Source organism: Callithrix jacchus, chromosome 13 (genome assembly GCF_049354715.1).
Source record: "Callithrix jacchus isolate 240 chromosome 13, calJac240_pri, whole genome shotgun sequence".
NCBI lineage: Eukaryota > Metazoa > Chordata > Mammalia > Primates > Cebidae > Callithrix > Callithrix jacchus.
The window spans coordinates 23,351,658-23,376,069 of NC_133514.1; the positions used below are offsets into that span (position 1 = coordinate 23,351,658).

Genomic DNA, 24,412 nt, shown 5'->3' on the forward strand with positions numbered 1-24,412 from the left:
TCTCTGTGCTGTGCTGCCTGTAGTTGGGGAATGGCGACAAAGACACTTCTGTAGCCACTAGAGCTGGTCCAAAGCTAGGTTGCACTTGAAGCCCATGGCCTTCCAGCCAGTACTGCACTGACCAAAGGCCTGCAGTCGCTACTGCCTGACTGCCACTGAGGTTCAAGGCCCAACGCCACTTTAGTAAACTGGTGGTGAAACCTGCCAAGATTTGGGTCTGTCCTTCTTGAGTGGCAGATTCCCTTCTGGCCAAGGGTAGGTCTAGAAGCACCATATTGGAGCAATGGCATGAATTCAGGAATTTTGAGGTTCTGCCTACTGCTGCATTGTGCTATGGCAGGGCTGGTCCTGCTTTCCAAGGAAAAGTCCATTCTACTTCTTCCTTTCCTTATTCAAAGCAGAAGGATTCTCTCTCCATGCTGCACTGCCTGGAGTTGGGGGAGGGACGATAAGAACACTCCCATGACCACCACAGCTGGTATCACTCTGGGTCATAGCACGAGCCTACAGCCTCCCAGAACTGTGCATCACTGGGGTTTACCGAAGGACCATGATTACTATAGCCTGGCTACCACTGAAATTTATTCAGGGCCCAACGCCACTTCAGTCAGCTGTTGTTAAAGGGGGCTAGTACTCCTGATGGGGTAGCAGATTTTCATCTGGCCTGGAACAGGTCTGAATTCTTCCTCCGGTAGGTACTGACCTAGAATCAGTAGCAGTGGAATTCTTTTCTTTTTTTTTTTTTTTTTTGAGATGGAGGCTTGCTTTGTCACCCAGGCTGGAGTGTAGTGGTGCGATCTCGGCTCACTGCAACCTCCACCTCTTGGATTCAAGCAATTCTTCTTCCTTAGCCTCCTGAGTAGCTGGGAGTACAGGCGGCTGCAACCACATCCAGCTAATTTTTGGCAGACACGGGGTTTTGCCATGTTGGCTAGGCTGGTCTCGAACTCCTGACCTCAGGGGATTCACCTATCTTGGCCTACTAAAGTACTGGGATTATAGATGTGAGCCACTGTGCCTGGCCAGTAGCAGGGGAATTCTGCTGAGTGCTGTGTACCACTGTGGCGAGAAAGACACCGAGTTCCAATGCAGTCTCCCACTCACTTCCTTCTGTGTTCCTTAAGTACATAGATTCTGTCACTGCAAGGCACTGCCTGGGGCTGGGATAGAGTGGTATAGGCAATGTAAGACTATCCTTCATATCTTCTTCAATATATCTTTTCTCTTTATGCAAAAAACCAAGTACTATAATCTCTCACCTGATTTTTTGGTTTGCGAAGGTACTTTCTTGTGTAGATAGTTGCTCAATTTAATCTTCCTTCTCAGGGTTGGTGGGGAGACTCGCTGGAGGGTTCTATTTGCCCATCTTCCATTTTCTTTATAGTGCTGAATGATATTCCATTATCTGCATGTACCACAATTTATCCATTCACCTACTAAAAGTCATCGCACTTGCATAATGTTTTGGTAGTTATGAATAAAGTTACTATAAATATTTGTTCATATGTTTTTATGTGGACATAAGTTTTCAGCTTCTTTGGTTAAATACCAGTGAGCACAATTGCTAGTTCATATTGTAAGACCATGTTGAGGCGCGGGCAGTGAAGCAGGATGGCGGAGCTGGTACGTTTTGCGGTTCCCACAGAGGGTAACAGAACCTTGCTAGTGTGAGAGCTGAGCTCCGGACCCACAATCAAGGCTTTGCATGTGAGCCGGGGCCAGGGTGGAGGGAGGGATGGAGAAAGCCGCCTTCCCACTGACTGGGAGCTTCAGAGTCCTGCCTCAGCACCTCACCTGCCTCAGCCTCCGCTGAAAGACTGAATTCTAGAGGGGACTTCAGCTGACAGCTACCCGCTATAGATTTTAGAGTCCAGAGAGGCACCGCTCCACAGTTTGTCTTGGCACCAGACATAAGGCAGTTCAACATCAGGCCCTCCTTGCCCTAAACAACTCCTGGAGCCAAGAACTGGTGAATTGCTACTTTGGTTTCAATGGATGGTCAGAAAGGATCATCAGGGTCATTTGCTTTCCCTCGAAGGAGGAGTATTCTCAGATTTCACCTTGGAGGAGGAAGAGTTCAGGCTGCCAGAACTGGGATAGCGCTTCTGAATATCCTGAGACAAGGTCCTGTGACTTCCCTGGGAAGCTCTGCCGTGCCCCCACACCACTCCACCCTACCCCACCAGGCTGCTGGAGTCCTGGGACCCACCCGGGTCTGTGGCCCAAATCCTTCCTAGCTAAGCGGGGAGGGAGGGGTGTTCCCCCTCCAGCGGGGAGGGAGGGGGGCTTGGGCAGGATTGTGACATAAGATCACCCTGGTGACATGGAGCAGAACTGGACCCAATCCTAATAAAGGTAGTGTAAATAAAGGTGTCATAAAGGACCAGGCAGGGCGCATGCTTGTCAGGGACACCAGCCTCTAGGGGCTGCCAGAATGGTTCCTGCTCAATGCGTGGTGCCAGCGCTTGTCATGTCTGAGCTAAGTCTCTGAGCCCTATGGCCCCTCCTTATGTGGCAACTATTGTGGCTACTAGTCCAGTAGGCTCAGCCTCTGGAGTGGGTCAAGGACCTGCTCCAGCTGACCTCTTACCCCCTGGTGGGGCCGACTGAGCCCTGATCTTCCAGCTCCTCTGATGGGAATCTCTCCATGGGCCTACTTTCCCGGCAGACTCAGGGAGCTTTGATTACCTGGGGTCCTCTGCTTCCTCCCAGAGGTCAGCCCCGTCCCAGGAATCGATTGAGAATTTAGTTGAATTTCTGGACACAGATTCAGCTGGAGAGCTGCCCCCGGGGCCCGAGCACTTCTCATCTGCACACCCGGATCTGAATGATAAGCTGACTTGGCAAGAAAGGCTCCCAGAGGTGGGTCCAATGCCGGACTGGGATCAGAACCAGACCCTCGTTCAGCCTCCTCGCCTCAAAAGCAAGGTTCAAACTGCAGATCTAGATCAGGCTGCAGATCATCAGGCAGATGAAATAATTTGTTCCACCTCTAGAAAGTAAGGATTCAAAAGCAACGGAGTTTATAGTTTCTCCCAAGAACCTGAAGAAAGATTTAGCTCAGCATTGGAGCCTTGCTAAGGCTGTGGGAATTCCACATCAATTGGTATCAAAACCTCAGCATCAGAAACAAACTTTGCAGGATGAGTATTTAGATTCAAGTATGGATATGCTGTATCCCGGCAGCCTGCCTCCAGGTGAACTCCAGGTGAACTCAGATGAGCCTCCAGGGCCCCGTGAGCAAGTTGGACTGTCTCAATTCAATCTACAGCCTGAAACTCAAAATCCAGAGACCCTTGAAGAGATCCAGTCCTCTTCACGTCAGCAAGAAGCCCCAGTGCGGCTTCCACAGCTCCCTGAGGAGGTAGAACCTTCTTCTACCCAGCAGGAGCCCCTAACCCAGCCTCTAGAGGAGGTAGAACCTTCTACAACCTAACAGGAGGCCCCAACTGAGCCTCCAGGTCCTCCTATGGAGCCTGAACTTTCCCTCAGTGAGCAGGAGCAGCCAGCTCAGCCTTCTGAATCTTCTGGGGAGCTTGAACCTTCTCACACTGAGGAGGAGACCCTAGCTCAGCCTCCAGAAGAGATGGAACCTTCTGCAATCCAAGAGGAGACCCCAACTGAGCCTCCAGGTCCTCCTATGGAGCCTGAACTTTCCCCCAGTAAGCAGGAGCAGCCAGTTCAGCCTTCTGAGTCTTCTGGGGAGCTTGAATCTTCTCCAGCCCAGCAGGAAGCCACAGTTCAGGCTCTAGAGCCCCCTAAGGAGGTAGAACCTTCAAGCCAGCAGATGGTCCCAGCTCAGGTTCCAGAGCCATCTAAGGAGGTTGCAGCTCAACCTCCAGCTCATTATGAGGTGACATTTCCAACACCAGGTCAGGATCAAGGTCAGCATTCAACATCGCCTAGTGTCACAGTTCAACCTTTGGACCTGGGGCTTACCATCACTCCAGAATCCACGACAGAGGTTGAACTTTTTCCAGCCATGCAGCAGACTGCAACTAAGCCTCCTAAGAAAGTTGTAACCCAGCTTCTATTATATTAAGAGGTAACATTTCCAACACCAGGTCAGGATCAAGCTCAGCATTCAATGTCATCCAGTGTTACAGTTCAACTATTGGACCTGGGACTTACCCTAACTCCAGAACCCAACACAGAGGTTGAACATTCTATACCCCTGAGGAAGACTATAGTTCCTTCAAAGCACCTAAGGTGACACTGCCACATCCAGACAGTATTCAGACTCAGCATTCAAACATGACTCAACCCACAGTTCAACCTTTGGATCTGGGGCTTACCATCACTCCTGAATCCACTACAGAGGTTGAACCTTCCACAGCCCTGATGACTACAGCTTCTCCTCCAAAATACCCTGAGGTGACACTTTCACCTTCACCCAAGAGTCAAGCTCAGCATTCAAACCTGACTCAACCCACAGTTCAACCTTTGGATCTGGGGCTTACCTTCACTTCTGAATCTACTACAGAGGTTGAACCTTCCACAGCCCTGATGACTACAGCTTCTCCTCCAAAATACCCTAAGGGGACACTCCCACCTTCAGACAGGGGTCAGACTCAGCATTCAAACCTGACTCAAGTCATAGTTCAGCCTCTGACTGGAGTTTACCATCACGACAGAACCTACTACAGAGGTAAAACTGTCTCCAACCACGGAGGAGACCTCAACTCTGCCTCCAGATCTGGGGCTTGCCATAACTCCAGAACCCACTACAGAGACTGGACATTCTACAGCCCTGGAGAAGACTACAGTTCCTCATTCAGATGAGGTTCAGACTCAGCATCAAAACCTGACTGAAGTCACAGGTCCACCTACTGAACTAGAACCTCCTCAGGATTCACTGGTGCAGCCTGAAACTTATGCCCAAAATAGGGTTTTAACTGCACGAAAAGAACAGGCCTCCACAAGCACCAACATATGTGACCTCTGTACCTGCAGAGGTGAGACGCTGTCATGTACTGATCTCAGCCCAAAGCAGAGGCTCCGCCACGTGCCTGTGCCAGAGCCGAACACCTACAATGGCACCTTCACAATCTTAAATTTCCAAGGAAACTATATTTCTTACATTGATGGAAAGGTATGGAAGGCATACTGTTGGACCGAGAAACTGTGAGTATATTCTTGCCAAATATAACAAAAAAACTAACTGCATTGTAAGATCCTTCTTGGTCCAGAATTTTGAAGTCTGTACTTCTGAGAAAACGTATTTCCCCTCCATACCCCAAATCAACCTGTGTTGATTGCAATCCTATGGTTATTTCAGAATTAAATTTGGTGAGCTCTCTTTAAAGTAAGAGGCAATTTAAATTTATTTTTTGTCATACAAATAATACATAATTATATTCCCTTTTTTTCCTCTCTTTGTTTTTTTTTTTCCAGAGACAGGGTCTTACTTTGGTCCTCAGGCTGCAATGCAGTGGCACAATCACGGCTCACTGCAGCCTCCACCTCCCAGGCTCAAGAGATCCCCCACCTCAGCCTCCAAAGCATCTGGAACCACAGGTGCATCACAGCATGCCCATCTAATTTTGTATTTTTTGTAGAGACAGGGTCTCCCTATGCTGCTTAGGCTGGTCTCGAACTCCTGGGCTCAAGTGAGCCTCCCACCTTGGCCTTCCAAAGTGCTGGTATTACAGGCATGAACCACCACCCCCAGCCCATGATTTTATTTTTAATGTATAAAAATGAAGTAACAGATATAACAAAAACCCTCCTTGTGCCCTACTCCCTCATCCCTGAGGTAACGCTACCCTGCATTTAGTGTGTATTTCTCAAGACTTTTTCCCATTGCCTACATACATATTTACATGAAGCAAAAAGATTTGTTGTATGGTTTTTAAAATCTTTTTTCTTTACCTAAGTGGTAACATCTTGTAACTTGATTCTTTCACTTCATGATATGCCTTAGATTTCTTTCCTTCCCAGTACTTAGAGGGTTACCCTATTCGTTTAAACTTCTGCATAATCCATAGTATGGATGCATCATAGTTTATTTAATAATTCCCCCATTGATGAATGTTTAGATTACATTTAGTTTTCTTGTTATGTGCATTGCTGCAATGAAATCCCTGCACATGCTTCTTTGTGAACATGGGAAATTATTCCTGTAGAATAAATATCTAGAAATGGAATTGTTGGGATATGTGGTATTTATGACTATGTAGACGAAAAATTGTAATTACCCTCAAAAATGTTGTGTCAACTTACTCTGTTGTCAGTAGAATATGACAGCATTCATTTATCCACACTTTTTCACCACTTGGTATTCTCCAACTTTTTGTTGATGTTATGGGTGAATAAAAGGGATTCCATCTAAATTTGAATTTTTCTGATTACTCATGCATTTAATTAAATACCTTTATATGTTTATTGAAAAAAAAAAGACCATGTTTAATTTTGTAAGAAACCACCAAGCTGTCTTCAATAGTGGAAATGGCATTTTGCATTTCTATTAGCACTGAGTGAGAGTTTCTTTTGCTCCACATTTCTGCCAACATATGTTGTTGTCAGTGTTCTGGGTTTTGGCCATTCCAGTGGGTGTGCTGTGGTATCACCCTGTGGCTTTAATTCATGCTTTCCTATTATTCATATACTTATTTGTCATCTGTATATCTTCTTTGGTGAGATGTATATTAAAGCCTTTGGACCATTTTAAAAATCAGATTGTTCATGTTCTTATTTTTGGGTTTATGAGTTCTTTGTGTGTTTTGAATGACAATTTTTTGTCTGACAGATCTTTTGCAAATATTTTCTCCCAATCTGTAGCTTGTCCTTTTGTTCTCTTGGCAATGTCTTTTGCAGAGCAGAAGTTTTTATTTTAATGAAGTTCAGCTTATCAGTTCTCTCCTCCATGCATCATGCCTCTGGGGTCGCATCTAAGAAATCATCACCAAAGCCAACGCCATCTAGATTTTCTTCAGTGTTACCTTCTAGGGTTTTATAGTTTTTTATTTTACATTTATATCTGTGATCTATTTTGAGTCAGTTTTGCAAAGAGTGTAAGTTCTGTGTCTAGATTCATATTTTTTTAATGTGGATGCCTGATTGAGCACCATTTGTTGAAAATGTTATTTCTCAGTTGAATTCCCTTTACTCCCTTGTCAAAGATCAGTTGACTCATATTAATGTGGATCTATTTCTGGACACTGTTCTCTTCAATTGATCTACCTTCCAATACTTTTGCCAAACCACATTTTCTTGAACTCTGTAGCTTTCCGGTGTCTTAAAGTAGCACAGCACCAGTTTTTAATTTCTTCATAGAAATTAAAATTGTTGTTTGTTATTATCTATGAAATAACTAGCTGATATTTTGGTGGAGAATATAATAAATTTATAGATCAAGTTGGGAAGCACTGAAATCATTGAGTCTTACTCTCCAGAAATGTGAAATATCTATTTGTTGAGTTCTTCCTTGACATTATTTATCACAGTTCCATAGTTTTCCTCATATAGATCTTATATTTTGTTAAATTTATACCCAAGTATTTTATTTTTGTATGCTAATATAAGTAGGGTGATTTTTAAATTATAGATTCAGTTGTTCATTGCTGGTATATAGAAAGGTGATAGCCTTTTGTATCAACCTTGAACTTTGCATCCTGCTATAATTACTTATTAGTTCCAGGAGGTTTTTGGATCAATTATTTTGGACTTTCCACATAAACATGTTATCTGCAAAGGAAGATCATTTTATTTTTTCTTAATCTGTGTACCTTTTCTTTTCATTCATTTTCTCATTGCATTAGCTAGGACTTCCAGTGTAATAAATAGTGAAAGGGAGTATTCATGCCTTTTTCTTGATCTTAGTGGGAAAGCTTTCAGTTTCTCACCATTAAGCATAATGTAAACTGTAGGACTTTTTGTAGGTATTCTTTACCAAGTTGAGGATGTTCTCTACTATTCCTAGTTTACTGAGAGTTTTTATGATGCCTGAGTGTTGGATTTTTACAAATACTTTTTGTGCCTCTACTGATAAACTCTTAATTTTTCTCCTCTATCTTGTTGATGTGATGGATTACAGTAATGGATTTTCTAATATTAAACCTGTCTTGCATAACAGGGATAAATCTTTCCTGGTCATGGTGTATAATTCTTTTTGCATTGTTGGATTCTATTTGCTAACGTTTTGTTGAGGATTTTTGCATCTATATTCATAGAAAATGTTGGCTTGCAGTTTTCTTTGCTTTTAGTACCTTTGTCTGATTTTGGTATTAGGTTAATAATGGGCAATAAGTATTACTTCTGCTTCTATCTTCTGAGAGAGACTGTAGAGAATTGGCATAATTTCTTTCTTAAATGTTTGATAGAATTTAAAAGTGACTGTATCTATGCCTGATACCTTCAGCTTTGAAAAGTAATTACTGATTCAATTCTTTTAATATATATATTTAGGTTTCTTCAGAACGTTTATTTCTTTTTGTGTGAGTTTTGGCAGATTGCACCTTTCAAGGAATTGGTACATTTCATCTAGGTTATGAAGTTAGTGGGCATAGATTTATTCATGGTATTCCTTTATTATTTTCCTGTCCATAAGATTTGTAGTGATGTCCCCTACTTCATTGCTGATATTATTCATTTGTGTCTTTCCTCTTTTTTTCTCAGTTACCTTGGCAAGGGCCTTGTCAATTTTACTTTTCTTTTCAAAGAACCAGCTTTTGTTTTCATTGATTTTCTTTACTGATTTCCTGTTTTCAGTCTCATGTATTTCTGCTCATGTTGTTATTTATTTTCTTCTGCTTCCTTTGCTTTAATTTGCTCTTCTTCTCATTTCCTAAGATGAAAACTTAGCAGATTGATTTTTACATCTTTCTTCTTTTTTCATATAGGCATTTGATTCTATAAATTTCCCTCTAAGCACTACTTTCACTGCATCCTACAAATTTTGATGATAAATTGGGGTTTTGTTTTCATTTAGTCACAATTATATATGCAAATCATTGTCCACATCAATATCATGAAGCATTTCCTCTGTTTTCATCTAGAAGTTGTACAGTTTCAGGTCTTATATTTAAGGCTCTGATTCATTTTGAGTTGATTTTGGTATACGATGGAAGATGAAGGTCTAATTCACTCTTTGACATGTGGATATCCACTTTTCTCCACACCATTTATTAAAGAGGTAGCTCTTTCCCTCATTGTATTCTTGGCATCTTTGTCAAAAGTCATTTTGGGTGTAAACGTGTGGATTTGTTTATGAGCTCCTTACTATGTTCTGTTGCCCGCTGTGTCCATTTTTATCTTCTTTTGATGTTTTGCTTTGTGTTTCATTTCTTGAGATGGAGTATTGCTCTGTTGCCCAGGCTGGAGTACAGTGGTGCGATGTCAGCACACCACAGCCTCCACCTCTTGGAAGGTTCAAGTGATCCTCCTTCCTTAGCCTCCCAAGTAACTGGGACTACAGTTGCACACCACCATGCCCGGCTAGTTTTTGTATTTTTAGTAGAGATGGGGTTTCACCATGTTACCCAGGGTGGTCTCAAACTGCTGACCTCCAGCGATCTTCCTGCCTTGGCCCCTGAAAGTGCTGGAATTACAGGCATGAGCCACTGCACCCAACCTGATAGTATTTTGATTACAAAAGCTTTGTAGTAGATTTTGAAATCAAGTAGAGTGATTTCTCTAGCTTTGTTCTTTCTGTTCAACACTGCTTTGTCAATCCAGAAACTTTGTGCTTCTATGTTAATTTTAGAATTGTCTTTTCTATTTTTGTGAAAAATTTCATTGGAATTTTGGTAGGGACAGCATTGAATTTGTAGATTGCTTTGAATAGTGTAGAATATTGTGTAATGTCTTTTCTTCCAATCCATAAACATGAGAATTCTTCCCATTTATTTTTCTTCATTTTTTATCAGTGTTTTATAGATTTCAATGTAAAAATCTTTCACCTACTTGGCTAAATTTATTTCTAAGTATTTTATTTTTGTGCAAATTATAAATGAGATTTAAATTTTTTTGTTGTTAGTGTATGGAAACACTACTGATTTTTGTATGTTTGTTTATTTTTCTAAAACTTTACCGAATTTATTTTTAGTTTTAGCAGTTTTATGGTGAAGTCTAAAGTGTTTGTCCATAAGAGACATTGTCATCTGCAAACAGAGACAATTTAACTTCTTCCTTCCTGATTTAGATGTCCTTTACATGGGTTTGGGTCATAATCCCAATAGACACAATCCAAACCTTATAATCTCTAATGCTGAAATCCTTAAAGATCAAAATCTCCTAAGTCTAAAATTCTTAACATCTAAAGTCCTGAAAATCACAACCACAGGATACTTGTCAGGCAGAAATACTACTTTGCTCTTGTCCTTTTGAAGAAAAAACAGGTTTCAATTAAATTCCCAAACCATAATGACAGATTTGAAATTAGGTGCAACCAAAACTTCTAAAAGCGAATTTCAATGTGTAATCAATAAAGTTTGTTTTTCAATTCAGCACAATGCACTTGGTGAAAAATTCAGGTAAGTGAATTGGCCATGTAATAGGGCAACAATGTAAACTTCAGTTTAAAAATGCATCATTTGCCTGAGTTGGCATTCCTCCCAGCTAATGACATTCCAAAAGCTTTTAATAAAAATCAGCCACATTTTGAGTTAATTTTTGTATAAGGTGTAAGGAAGGGGTCCAGCTTTAGTGTTCTGCATATGACTAGTCAGTTTTCTCAATACCATTTATTAAATAGGGAATCCTTTCCCCATTTCTTGTTTTTGACAGGTTTGTCAAAGATCAGATGGTTGTAGTTGTGTGGTGGTATTTCTGAGGCCTCTGTTCAGTTCCATTGGTCTATGTATCTGTTTTGGGACCAGTACCTTGCTGTTTTGGTTACTGTTGCCTTGCTACAAAAACAATAAACTACCAAGGAATACAGCTTGCAAGGGATGTGAAGGACCTCTTCAAGGAGAGCTACAAACCACTGCTCAAGGAAATAAGAGAGGACACAAACAAATGGAAAAACATTTGTGCTCATGGATAGGATGAATCGATATCATGAAAATGGCCATACTGCCCAAAGTAATTTATGGATTCAATGCTATCTCCATCAAACTACCATTGACTGTCTTAACAGAATTAGGAAAAAGTACTTTAAATTTCATATGGAACCAAAAAAGAGCCCATATACCCAATATAATCCTAAGTAAAAAGAACAAAGCTGGAGGCATCATGCTACCTGACTTTGATCTTAAAAAAGCTTTCACTTTTTCATTGTTGAGTATGACGTTAGCTGTGGGCTTTTTGTATATGACCTTTGTTGTGTTGAAGTACAGTCCTTCTATACCTAATTTGAGAGTTTTTAACATGAAGGGATGCTGATTTTTGCCAAATGCTCTTTTTGTATCAGATAAGATGATATGTTTTTCCTCTATTATATTAATGTGGTATATCACATTTATTAATTTGTCTATGTTTAACCATCCTGTATCCCAGAAACAAATCAGATTTGATGATAGCAAATGATCCTTTTAATGTGCTATTGATTTGGGATTCCTATTATTTCATTATGGAATTTTACTTCTATGCTCATCAGGGACATATGCCTGTAATTTTATTTCCTTGTCTGGCTTTTATATCAGGGTACTGCAGACCTCATAAAATGAGTGTGAAAGTATTTCTTTCTACTAGACATTTGGAAGAGTTTGAGAAAGACTGGTATCAGTCTTTACATATTTAGTAGAATTCATTAGTGCCACTATCAGAGCCTGAGATTTTTGTCCTTTTATTTTTAGTTTTCATATAATAATTGTACATATTTATAAGATACAGAGTGTTATTTGGATATGTGTATGCAATGTGTAATGATCAAATCAGGAAAATTAGCATATATCCATCACCTCAAATATTTATCATCTCTTTGTGTTTCAACATTCAGAATTCTCTCTTGTAGCATTTTTAAATAACATACAATTAATTATAGTTAACCATATATACCCTGTAATAGTATGTAGCAACATAACTCCTTCCTCCTATCTAGATATAATTTTGTGTCTCTTAACAAACCTCTTGCCATCCTTCCCTGCCCTGACACTTCCTAGTCTCTAATAACCACAGTTCTACTCTCTACTTCCATGAGTTTAAATTTTTAGCTCTACATATGAGATGATGTGGTATTTATTTTTCTGTGCCTGACTCATTTTGCTTAGTTCAGGCTCATCCATGTTGCTGTGAATGACAGAATTTCATTCTGTGGTTGAATAGTATTCCATTAGGTATATATTATATACCATACTTTTTTGTCCATCTGTTGATGATTATTTAAGTTGATTCCTTATTTTAGCAACTGTGAATAGTGCTTCAATAAACATGGAGCTGGGGTGTGGGGAGGGTGCAGGTAGTCCTTTGCTATTCTGATTTTCTTTTCTTTGAATAGATTTCCAGTGGTGGGATTGCTGGATCCTGTAGTTGTTCTACTCTAGATTAAGACACCTCCTGTCTGTATCGCATAAGATCCGCACAACTTTACATTCCCATCAAGAATGTACAAGTGTTCCACCTTATCCATATCATACCAGCATCTGTTATTTTTGCCTTTTTTAGAATAGACATTTTAACTGGGGTGAGATAATATCTTATGGTTTTCATTTCCATTTCCCTGATGACTTTTGATGTTGAACATTTTTTTCATATTTTTTGGCTATTTGTATGTCTTTTATTTTTATTTGCATTTTTTGAAAAATGTCTATTCAGATCCTTTGCCCACTTTTAAAGCAAATCATTTGGCTGTTGCTCTCAAGTTGTTTGAGTTTCTTATATATTTTGCGTATTTGCCCCTGGTTACATGAATAGTTTACAAATATTTTCTCCCGTTCTACAGATTTTCTCTTCACTGTGATTGTTTCCTTTGCTGTGGAGAAGCTTTTTAGTTTGATATAATCATTTTTTTATGTTTTATTTTATTGACTGTGCTTTTGAAGTCTTAGTTATAAAATCTTTAGGTAGATCGATGTCCTGATGCTTTTTCCTGTGTTTTTGCCTTGTAGTTTTACGACTTCAGGACTTACATTTAAGTCTTTACTCAATTTTGAGTTGATTTTTTTATACGGTGAAAGATGCAGGTCTAGTTTCATTCTTCTGCATGTGGATATCTAGTTTTCCTGGTACAACTTATTTTCTGCTTCTATAAGTTTGACTATTTCAGATACCTCATATAAGTAAAATTGTGCAGCATTGTCCTTCTGTAACTGACTTATTTCACTTCTGTCTATCTGTGTTTTTGCAAATAATAGACTATCCTTTTTTCAGGCTAGATACCAGTCCACTGTATGTATACACCACAATCTCCTATCCATCCATCTCTTGATGGTTATTTAGGTTGTTACCATATTATGGCTGTATTAGTCAGGGTTCTTTAGAGGGACCAAACTAATAAGAGATATATATGGGAATTTATTAAGTAGTATTAACTCACATGATCACAAAGTCCCACAACAGGCTGTCTGCAGGCTGAGGAGCAAGGAAGCCAGTCCAGGTCCCAAAGCTAAAGAACTTGGAGTCCAATGTTTGAGGGCAGGAAGCATTCAGCATGGGAGAAAGATGTAAGCTGGGAGGCTAAGCCAATCTAGCCTTTTCACATTTTTCTGCCTGCTTTTTTTGCTGGCAGCTGATTAGATGGTACCCACCCAGATTAAGGGGTGGATCTGCCTTTCCCAGGCCGTTGACTCAAATATTAATCTCCTTTGGCAACACTCTCACAGATATACTGAGGATCAATACTTTGCATCCTTCAATCCAATCAAGTTGAGTCAGTATTAACTATCAAAATGGCTATTGTGTATAATGCTGTGATAAACATAGGAGTGTATACATCTGTTTGAGATCCAGATTTCAATTTTTTGGAATATATACCCTGGAGTAGGATTGCTGGATCATATAGTAATTGCATTTTTTTTAGGAAGCTTCATACTATTTTCCATTGTTTAAAATAAAATTAAGAATGATTGGGCTGGACGCCCATGTGAGCCACCGCGTCCAGCCCAATCATTCTTAATTTTATTTTAAACAATGGAAACATACACTCCTATGTTGACCAGGATGGTCTAGATCTTGACCTCGTGATCCACCCTCAATCGGCCTCCCAAAGTGCTGGGATTACAGGCTTGAGCCACCACGCCCGACCATCCTGGTCAACATGGTGAAACCCCATCTCTACTAAAAATACAAAAAATTAGCTGGGCATGGTGGTGCGTGCCTGTAATCCCAGCTACTCAGGAGGCTGAGGCAGGAGAATTGCCTGAACCCAGGAGGCAGAGGTTGTGGTGAGCCGAGATGGTGCCATTGCACTCCAGCCTGGGTAAAAAGAGCAAAACTCCATCTCAAAAAAAAAAAAAATTAAGAATGATTTTGGCCAGGCAGTATGGCTCTCACCTGTAATCTCAGTACTTGGGGAAGCTGAGGCTGGTGGATCACTTGAGCCCAGGAATTTGAGACCAGCCTGGACAATATGGCAAAATTTTGTCTCTACAAAGAATACAAACATTAGCTAGGCATATTGGCACACACCTGTAGTACCAGCTACTTGGGAGACTGAGGTAAGAGAATGGCCCAAGCCCAGGAAGTCAAGGCTGAAATGAATTGTGATCACACCACTGCACTGCAGCCTGGGTGACAGAGTGAGACCCTGTCTCAAAAAAAAAAAAAAAAAAAAAGAATGATTTTAACAGTACCAGTACAGTAATGCAGTGTCAAGTATTTGTTTTTACATTTACCATGATAAAGTGAGTTTGTACTTTCATATTCTTTTATCATTTAGCATCCTTTTGTTTCAACTGTCATATACTTTTATGTTGTCATTTAGCATTCTTTTGTTTCAACATGAGAATTTCTCTTTAGCATTTCTTTTGAGGCAGATGTGATGGTGATGAATTCCCTCAGGTTTTATTTACCTGGGAACATCTTTATTTTATTTTGTTTTGAGACAAGATTTCCTCTGTCACCCAGGTCAGAGTGCAGTGGCATGATTTCGGCTCATTGCAGTCTCCACCTACTGGGCTCAAACTGTCCACTTAAATCTCCCAAGTAGCTGGGACTATAGGTGCACATCAAAATGCCTGGTTAATTTTTGAAGAGATGTGGTTTCATCATGTTGCTGAGGCTGGTCTCAAACTCTTAAGCTCAAGTGATCCACCAGCCTCAGCCTCCCAAGTACTGGGATTACAAGCATGAGCCACCACATCCAGCATTATCTGGGAGTGTCTTTATTTTAAAAAGACAGTTTGCTGGTATAGAATTATTGGTTGGCATTTTTTCCCCCTCTTAGCCCTCTGAATATATCATCCTTCTCCCTTCTGGCCTACGAGGTTTCTTCTGAGATATCCACTGATAGTCTTATTAGAGATCCCATTAATTTACTCATTCATTTTTTCATTTTTTTTTTTTTTTGAGATGGAGTCTTGCTCTGTTACTCAAGCTGGAGTGCAGTGCCACAATCTCAGCTCATTGCAACTAGAGGTCCCTTTTATGTGATGGGTCATTTCATATAAAGTGTGCTTTCTCTTACTGCTTTCAAAATTTTCTCTCTGTCTCTGACTTTTAAAGATTAATTAAGTAATTTTATTGATACAATTATAGACATTTATAGGATACATCTGATATGTATACAATGTTTAATTATCACATAAGGGTTATTGGGATATCTATAATCTCAAATACTTATCATTCCTTTGTGCTTGAAATATTCCACATCTTCTCTCCTAGCTGTTTTGAAATATAGAATAAATTATTCTTAACTATAGTCACCTTACTGTGCTATCAAACACTAGAACTTATTTCTTCTCTCTAACTGTATTGTGATAATTCAATCATAGCGTGCCTTAAAACAGACTTCTTTGGGTTCTATTTGGTGTCTATTTGGGTTCTGTTTGGTGTCCTTTAAGTTTTATGAGTCTGGATATCCATTTCCATCCTCAAGTTTTGAAATTTTCTTGTAATTATTTTTTAAAATAAGCTTTCTACCTCTCTCTCTCTCTCTCTCTCTCTCTCTCTCTCTCTCTCTCTCTCTCTCTCTCTCTCTGTCTCTCTGACAGAGTCTCGCTGTGTCACCAGGCTGGAGTGCAGTGGAACATTCTGGGCTCACTGCAACCTCCACCTACTGGGTTCAAGCAATTCTCCTGCCTCAGCCTCCCAAGTAGCTGGGACTACAGGTATGTGCCACCACACTCAGCTAATTTTTTGTATTTTTAGTAGATATAGGGTTTCACCATGTTAACAGGATGGTCTCAGTCTCTTGACCTTGTGATTCGCCTGCCTTGGCATCCCAAGGTGCTGGAATTACAGGCATCAGCCACTGTGCCTGGCCACCTCTCTCTCTTTTTCCTCCTTAGGTTCCCATAATATATATACTGGTTTGTTTGGCAGTATTTCACAAGTCTCTTAGGGTTTCTTTACTGTTTTTTTTTTAATTTTTTTTCTTCTGATTAGATGATTTCAAATGACCCATCTTCAAGTTCATTGATTTTTTTTATGCTTGATGAATTCTGCTGTTGAAGCTTCTTATTAAATTTTCAGTTTAGTTATTATATTCTTTAGCTCTAGAATTTCTGTTTGGTTATTATTTACATTTTTTATCTCTTTGTTCATTTTCTCATATTGTTCATGTGTCATTTTTCTCTGATTTTGTTTAGTTATCTATGTCCTCTTATAGCCCACCAAGCTTCTTAAGATGATTATTTTCAATTATTTATCATGCAATTTATAGATCTTTATGTCTGTAAGATTGGTTACAGAAGATTTATTTTGTTTCTTTGCTTGTGACATATTTCTCTGATACTTCATGTTCCTTGTAGCTTTGCATTGGTGTCTCTACATTTAAATAAGCAGCCATGTTTTCTAGTATTTACAGATTGGATTTAGCAGTGAAAGACCTTTAACAATCAGCCTGGCTAGATATTTCATGAATCTCCCAGAACTTTTTTATGGATGTGCACGTTCTGCTACTATCTCTTGCCTTGGGGAGAAGTCTCAGGATTGTACTTCTTCTCCCAGTCCTGCAGAGTTTTGCTGGGTGCTAAATGCTGCCTTATCCTTTTCTCTAATACAGTGCATTGATATGCTAGGGCATGAGGTACAAGCTCAATTTCCCTTCCACTATTCTGAAAAGAAAATTCAGATTGTGTGCATTTCCCCAATTGCATTAAGCCATGCCAGGTACTGAAAGTCATCCTCTCCTTTTCCCTAGGGCAGTGCATTGAGATGCCAGGATGTTGAGTGCAAGCTCCACTTCTCTCTATTCCTCCTTCAGAAGTAATCTCAGGATTGTGTGACTTCTCCCAATCCTTCAGAAATAAGCTAGCTGCTGAGACACATGTTATCTGCATATCTGTGCCATCTACAGACAAAAGCATAGCATCTGCTAAGAACTGTGACATCACTAAGATCCTTGCCACTGCTAGGGGCCATGCTTGTTGCTGGGGGTTGTGCCAGCCGGGAGGGATGACACTGGCAGCTGCAATCTGTGCTGGGAGCTGTGACCAGCACCAACAACTGCAATTAGTGCAATAAGTGCTGGCACTGCAACCCATGCTGGATATCAAGGGCTGCATGACTGTCAGAGCTTGCAGGCTTCTGAAAGTCTCATCAGTTGCAGGGAGACCCACCAAGGACTGGGAGTTGTGTGCTGAGGCCATGATGGCTGCTCTTAGGTGTGTAGGTCTGTTGGAGACCATATGGCTGTTGGAGCCCACACTGGCTGTTGGAGGCCATGCCAAATGCTGACAGCTACCCATCCCAAGTCTGTTATTAGCTATGCATAGGTATTCCAACTATGCTGAATCCTTCGGTCCTTTGAATGAGTCAAGACAGTAGCAGTTCTCTTGGACAGTGCCCTATAAGGTGGGGATGTTGGATGTACCCCTTTCTCTCCTTTCTCCTTGGAAAAAATTGTGGGCCAAGAGGATCTCTCTCAGTGATGAGCTATGCCAACTTGAAGGAGGGCGATTATAGGCAAAGTGAAACTACTCTTTCCTACCTAATTCAATGTGGCCATTCTTGGTTCTGTGCTCTTTTAGGTTGCTGCAACTTCTGCACTAGATTCTGGTATTCTCACAAAGCTGAAATGTGTGCCACAAGAAGGGAGATAAATATCCTTATTCACAGACAGCCTGAGTAGATGAAAACCCAGTCTAAAAACATGTTCATCAGACAAGGAACATAAGAGAAGCATGTTCCTGGACAGTATAGGAAGAAATAAAGGTCTATAGAAGAGCCTTTGAGCTGGAGAAGGAACATGAGATTAGCTGTCATTAGGTCCCTTTTCTATCTCAAATTCTATCACTCCTCATACATCTATATGTCATGCTCATACGTCCACCACACACCTTTGTGCATCTTTCTTCTGCTAGAAATATCTTTTCTTCTTTCCTCTTTTACAAGTCTTATAAGTCTTCTCACTTAAGATCCAGTTTGTATGTTGTTTCTATGACTCTCATAATAAAGTTGCTGTCTCTTCTTACTCCCAGAGTCTTTGTATACATTTTTACCATAGAAGCAACCACACTTTGGTACAACCATTTACAAGTTTTTCCACTATTAGACATGGTTTTATGTCAACTTTTGTCAATATCTACCTGTGGGATCTGGGCCAAGTGGTATTGCCTCTTTGAGTCTCACCTTCTGTGTAAGATGGCAAAGATAAACTAATTGATCCCTCAGGGACCTTCCAGCCTTACAGTTCTACTTTTTAATTCCACGGCCCTTTGATTTATAGCAAAACAAGTCGTGCACTTGAAATGGCTAGTTTTATGTGTCTTGCGCCATAATATGATCTCTGTGGGAGAAAGTCCCAAAGTGAAGACCAGGGACCAGAATGCTGAGGGATTCAGGTGGGGAAAGAGAAATTATTCTTGGTGCCTCCAAGTGGTACCAACAGAAAGTTAAGAAAATTACAGAAAGTCACATATGTTTTCTGGTTGCCAACTATTCCAAACTGTGCTTCATTTGTAATTGGTAAAATTTATACACTTCAACTGAGGCACAGAGAAATACCTTTCTAAAAAGCTGCCTATTTCTGAACTCAATTTTTTCTGCAACTGCTATTTCCAATGGCACTGATTTTTCTCCTTCAAGTTGTTGTATTCATCTTTGTCTTAAAATTTGTATCATTTGTGTCAATATTTAGCCAGATTCTCAATAGATTGACTCAATCCATCCATTTGAAGTACTAACTTTTTATTTGGTCTATCATTCTCTTTCTCTTTTCCCATAAGATGGCATTTGGAAGCAGCGGAAAACTTACATTTAACATCACAGGTGATCAGGGAGTGTGTCTAGTCTGTATATATACACTGCTGTTGACCCCTGGTCTGTATATACCGCTCTAATGTCTGACTTTGTTTGATCTTTGAGCACAGCCTCTTTAATTCAGCAGCCACTGGTCTTTGGAATCCTGTGCTAGCATCTCTTAAAATATGAGTGGTCCTTCCTGATCTTTTAGGCATAATGCTGGTGTCTGCTAATGAGGACCACATACTTTGCTGTTAACTCCAGTTCTGAGGTTCCTGCACCTTGCAGCCTTGACATTCTGACCCCAGGTTTATCTCCCAGTTGACTACATTTTTCAGCACTTCTAGTTCCATCTCACAATTAGTTTAACTCTTAACTGTTTATCTGATTCCACTTGAGACTTAAGATGCCACCCTAATGTCCACACAAATGGGGACCTCCATCAGCCACCTCTGGCTTATCTAGTACCGTGTTGGGTCATAATGACACATTCCGGAGAAATGGAGCACCATCTTTGTTGTTCTAAAATCCCCTCTCAACCAAATAGATTTAGGTGATTCTATTTTATCATTACAGTTTCCCCCTTCCTAAAAAATATTTTTTCTTGCCATTTTCCAGGGGTAAAAGCCTCAATCTCATGTTCTAGTTTCAATGGTTTAAGGATTGCTGGGAATTGAGGGGGTAGAGAATCTCTAAGGGACTCAAAAGGGGAAGAAATTGGATGCATTTCAAAATGTATTACTCTACCATAGTTAGAGAACATGTCTGTTGAGGTGAAGCCATTTTTTTCCTTATGTTCTTAATTCCAAATTACCCTTAGCTCTCTTCAAGCTGCACAGGGTTGCAAACTCAAGCATCGTTGAGTTTGCCTCCTCCAAAAGGTCACTGAAATACAGAGACAGGGATTAAGGCTGTCACTTACTCCTGTCAGAATTCCCAGTATGCATGTCTGAAGGCAAAACTCCAGGTTAGATAGTGGGAGTATTCAGCTTTGAGTTTCAATCGACCCAGAAAATTAGTCAGTTTGTTCATCATTCAGATTCAAGGTGATTGGGTTCAAGTTTCTTCCTTATTTAAGCCCAGAATGACAGGCTGCCTCTGGCTTCTCACCTTTCCTCTTCATAACCTGTGGGCTTAGTTAAAATTGGTTTCTTCAAAGTGAAAAGAATAAAGACACCTTGGATAAGGTTGTTAGAGTATTGATCCTAAACTTTAGAAGACAAGTAAGGATAAAGATAAAACCCTGTTAAAGTCCAACAACTCTTCCCCAGCTAATTCAAAGTCTTTGTGTTCAGAGAAAATTTTTTTAAAATTTGTGCTCTTCATTTATAGTGGATAGAGATAATACAGAACTATATTTAGTGTCTGATGTGATGAAATTAGATAAAACAAAATAATGACCTATCTTACACATATTTTCATCTACAGTCTCTTCATTCGGTTATAGCTAAAACATTGGACAATTGCTTTGGACTTCTCAGCACCCAGTCTTTCCTATCTGGAATGAATTTCAAAAAGGAGAAGCTGGTCCAACATTCTGCATTAGAACCTGAAGGCCAGGCAGATACTCCGTCTTGACGATCATGTGGCAGCTAGGAAGGTGGACATGAGACCTAGACTCAGCCAATCTGATGCTACATTAGGGACTTTGAATCCTGAAGATAACACACAGAATAGGGGTGCCTTCTTGTGGTGACTGTGGTGGGTCTAGGGTCCTACAATGTGGCAGTGAGTCTGGGGAGGGGCACGGTCCAGCAGCAGTGGTTGTGGATGTCGTGACGTGAACACGCTCTGTCTGTGGTATGATCTTTAGTAAATCTTGTCTCTTTGTACGGTTGCCTCCAACCCTCCTTATCAATTTTAACATTTTTGGATCTCCTTATGATAAATTACTTCTCTGTTAAGATAAGCAGAGTTAATAGAGGTGGTTGCAGCTAAGAAGCCTGGCCGGTGCAGAGAAACTAAGCCCAAGGTGAAATGCACCTCTCAGCTCATCTTCCCCTTTCAGCAACCTGAGCCTGCACACAGCAGCCTGACATCCTAGCCATTCAGACAAGCAACTGACTCACACTTAGTTCTTTGAAACATGTCTTAAGAGGTACATTGGCAAACATGATCACTGTGGGAAGTTGTTGGGAATTTTGGAGGGTCTGCAAACCCAGATGGTCTGAAGTAAGCAGGAATATTGCAGAAGAGATTTCTGTCTATGAGGCTACAGCCCGCAATTGATCCCATATACTCTGGCATTGCTCACAATTTCCATTTTTCAAGGTCTTCAGTCTGCTAGATGCTAAAGAGAAAATGACGCCACAGAAAAATGCACGCTAAGGGACTAATAGATCTCAGTTTCCTGTGGCCCTTTCTAGGGGGTATTCACATTTTGAATAAGAGAGCAATATGATGATGATAGAATGATGTCCGTGCAGTGAGTGGGCATGGAGGCTTTCTTTACGCCTTTTGGACCTGTCCATCCGTATTCATTTATATGGTCTAGGTTCCTCTTGGGTCTGTTTCTGTGGATTATTTAAACATTACGATAAATTTTTCCAGCAGGTGTCTGGAGAACTCAAGGGTAATTACTTCCTGATGGCTAAACAAAAGAATTCAAGTGCTGTTTATCTCAGTGCTCTTCCCTTTCTTCTTTCCAAAAATTCACACAACCTACCATTAGGTACTTTTACTAGAAAGAGCATTTGTCATTCTCAAGTGTTTTGTTTGTCCCCCAATGAGATAAAGGACTATTACTTTAAACTGTTACTCTTTTTTTTGTGGAGGTCATATTGTAACTGGCAGAAGGGTCTGGCTGCCCACTGCTTGCAGAAAGAAGTTAAAAATAATCATGAATTGTGATAGGAGGAAGGAATGTTTTATTATTCATGGTAGCAGGGAAAAGCAGAAAAAAAGTGCCACCTTTTAATCTGTGGAGAGAACATGGGAACATGAGTTTTTAAAGGGTTTGGAATGCAGAAGAAGCAAAGTGGGTAGGGGGTGCCAGGTGGCGTGACTTGCTCTGTGGTCCTCTTATTGTCCCAATTGGTGAAGGGGCTGGCACCATCATGGATCCTGCCACGTTATAGATTAGTCACTCTTCAGCCAGGTGTAGGTTCCATCCTCGAAGTATCTTTTGTTGAAGAAGAATTCCCGAAGTACCTGGTCCCTATCAGAATCCGACTGCTGAGCATCTAAGGAAATATATGACCAGATAAGAGAGCATGGGCTAGGTGAGGTGTCTCACACCTGTAATCCCAGCACTTTGAAAGGCTGAGGGGTGGTGGATCACTTAAGGTCAGGAGTTCAAGACCAGCATAGTCAACATGATGAAACCCCATCTCTACTAAAAATATAAAAAATTAGCTGGGTGTGGTGTCACATGCCTGTAATCCCAGCTACACAGGAGAGTGAGGCAGGAGAATCACTTGAACCTAGGAGGTGGAGGTTGCAGTGAGCCAAGATCATGCCAATGCACTCCAGCCTGGGCGACAGAGCGAGACTCCATCTCAGAAAAAAAAAAAAGAGAGAGAGAGGGTGGTATATGCTTAACAAGCACATAGGTGAATAAATGTGCATAAAGCACAAGAATATAGACTGGGAAAGGAAAGGGCTGGAGGTTCACAGCCCATTCCGAGGCTGTGCTTTAGGATGAGCAGTAACATACATTCATTTTGTCTCAAAGTTGTATCTTGAGACAGGGAAGAGGAAGAGGAAAAAAGAGAGAGAAAAAAATAGTTTAAAGTACAGTTTGAGGCTTAGCCGCTAAGCTGCTGGTTACAGTATTGAAGGGCTTTTACATGTGGTTCCTCATCATTATCTGGCTCTCCAATGACTCCTTGGTAAGTGGCACTGACAGCATGGCCACAGACACCACATGAACATATTCCCACAGGTGTTACGTGAGGGTAGTTTGCCTAATTGTTGAGTTTAGTTCTGGTAACAAGTAAGCAAGGGTCATAGTCACAAAATGTTCAGAGGTGTTTGCACCGGAGCAACTCCGTTTTGAATAGTATCTGGGTAAAACAAGGGTGAGACCTCCTGGGCTGCATTCCCAGTCAGTCAAGGCATTCTGAGTCACAGGATGAGACAGGAGGTTGGTGCGAGATACACACATCACAAAGACCTTGCTGATAAAACAGGCTATGGTAAAGCAGTCAGCCAAATCCCACCAAAACCAAGATGGCAAAGAGAGTGACCTCTGATGGTCCTCACTGCTCATTTATAATTATAATATATTAGCATGCTAGAAGACACTCCCACCAGCGCCATGACAGTTTACAGATGCCGTGGCAAAGTCAGGAAGTTATTCTATGTGGTGTAAAAGAGCGAGGAACCCTCAGTTCTGGGAATTGCCCATGCCTTTCCTGGAAAACTCATGAATAATCCATCCCCTGTTTAGCATATAATCAATAAATAAGTATCCTTAGTCCAGCAGCCTAAGCTGCTGCCCTGCCTATGGAGTAACCATTCTGTTCCTTGAGTTTCTTAATAAACTTGCTTTCACTTTACCCTATGGACTCCCCTGAATTCTTTCTGGCACAAGATCTAAGAACCCTCTTTGGGGATCTAGATCGAGATCCCTTTCTGATAACAAAATTAGAACTGCTAATAAAGATCTGATGCTGTCCCCTGTGAATTTAGTTTTAACTTCTCTCCCTCTCCAAGAGGTTATCAGAAGGAAAGATAGATAGATCACTCAGGCAAAATATTTCTGATCTCTCTAGCACTGAGGTATTGTCTTCTTTGTCTAAAGTGGTTTAAAATTGTTCTTAGAAGAAATATAAAATTAGGAAATTAGTTAGAGTTAAAAGAGACTTTAGTTAAGGGTCCTATAATCTCACTCCCTGATTTAACATTTCTAAAAACCAAGAACCCAAGTGAAGGAGTAACATGATGTGAACAATGTTGAATATTTCCAGCTAGTCTCTTGACTCTTCGTCCAATGCTCTACCCACTATATCAAGCAGCCAGGACCATTATGTTGTTTTTATATATTTACTTAGATGTTTACACAAATACCTATGTATGTGTAAATGGATAAATACAAATATTTGAAGGAGAAAGATAAGCAAGACAACACTCACAGGAAAATGTGAGACAGGCGTCTTCAAGGACCCATCAACTCAGTACTAAAATACTTTATAAACTTATTGTCATCTAGAAACCATGACGATGACTTCAGAAGGCATAATGCAAACAT

The 24,412-nt window shown here is 40.6% G+C and overlaps 1 pseudogene across 1 annotated transcript in view; it reads left to right on the forward strand.

Moving 5' to 3' along the window:
* The first annotated feature begins 1,611 nt into the window (after positions 1 to 1,611).
* LOC100411226 (leucine-rich repeat-containing protein 37A pseudogene) overlaps positions 1,612 to 24,412 on the forward strand; it is a 72,974-nt pseudogene continuing 50,173 nt past the window's right edge. The window contains exons 1-2 of the transcript XR_013525263.1: positions 1,612 to 1,648; positions 2,480 to 5,124. The product of XR_013525263.1 is annotated as a leucine-rich repeat-containing protein 37A pseudogene (transcript). The remainder of the gene's footprint in view (positions 1,649 to 2,479; positions 5,125 to 24,412) is intronic.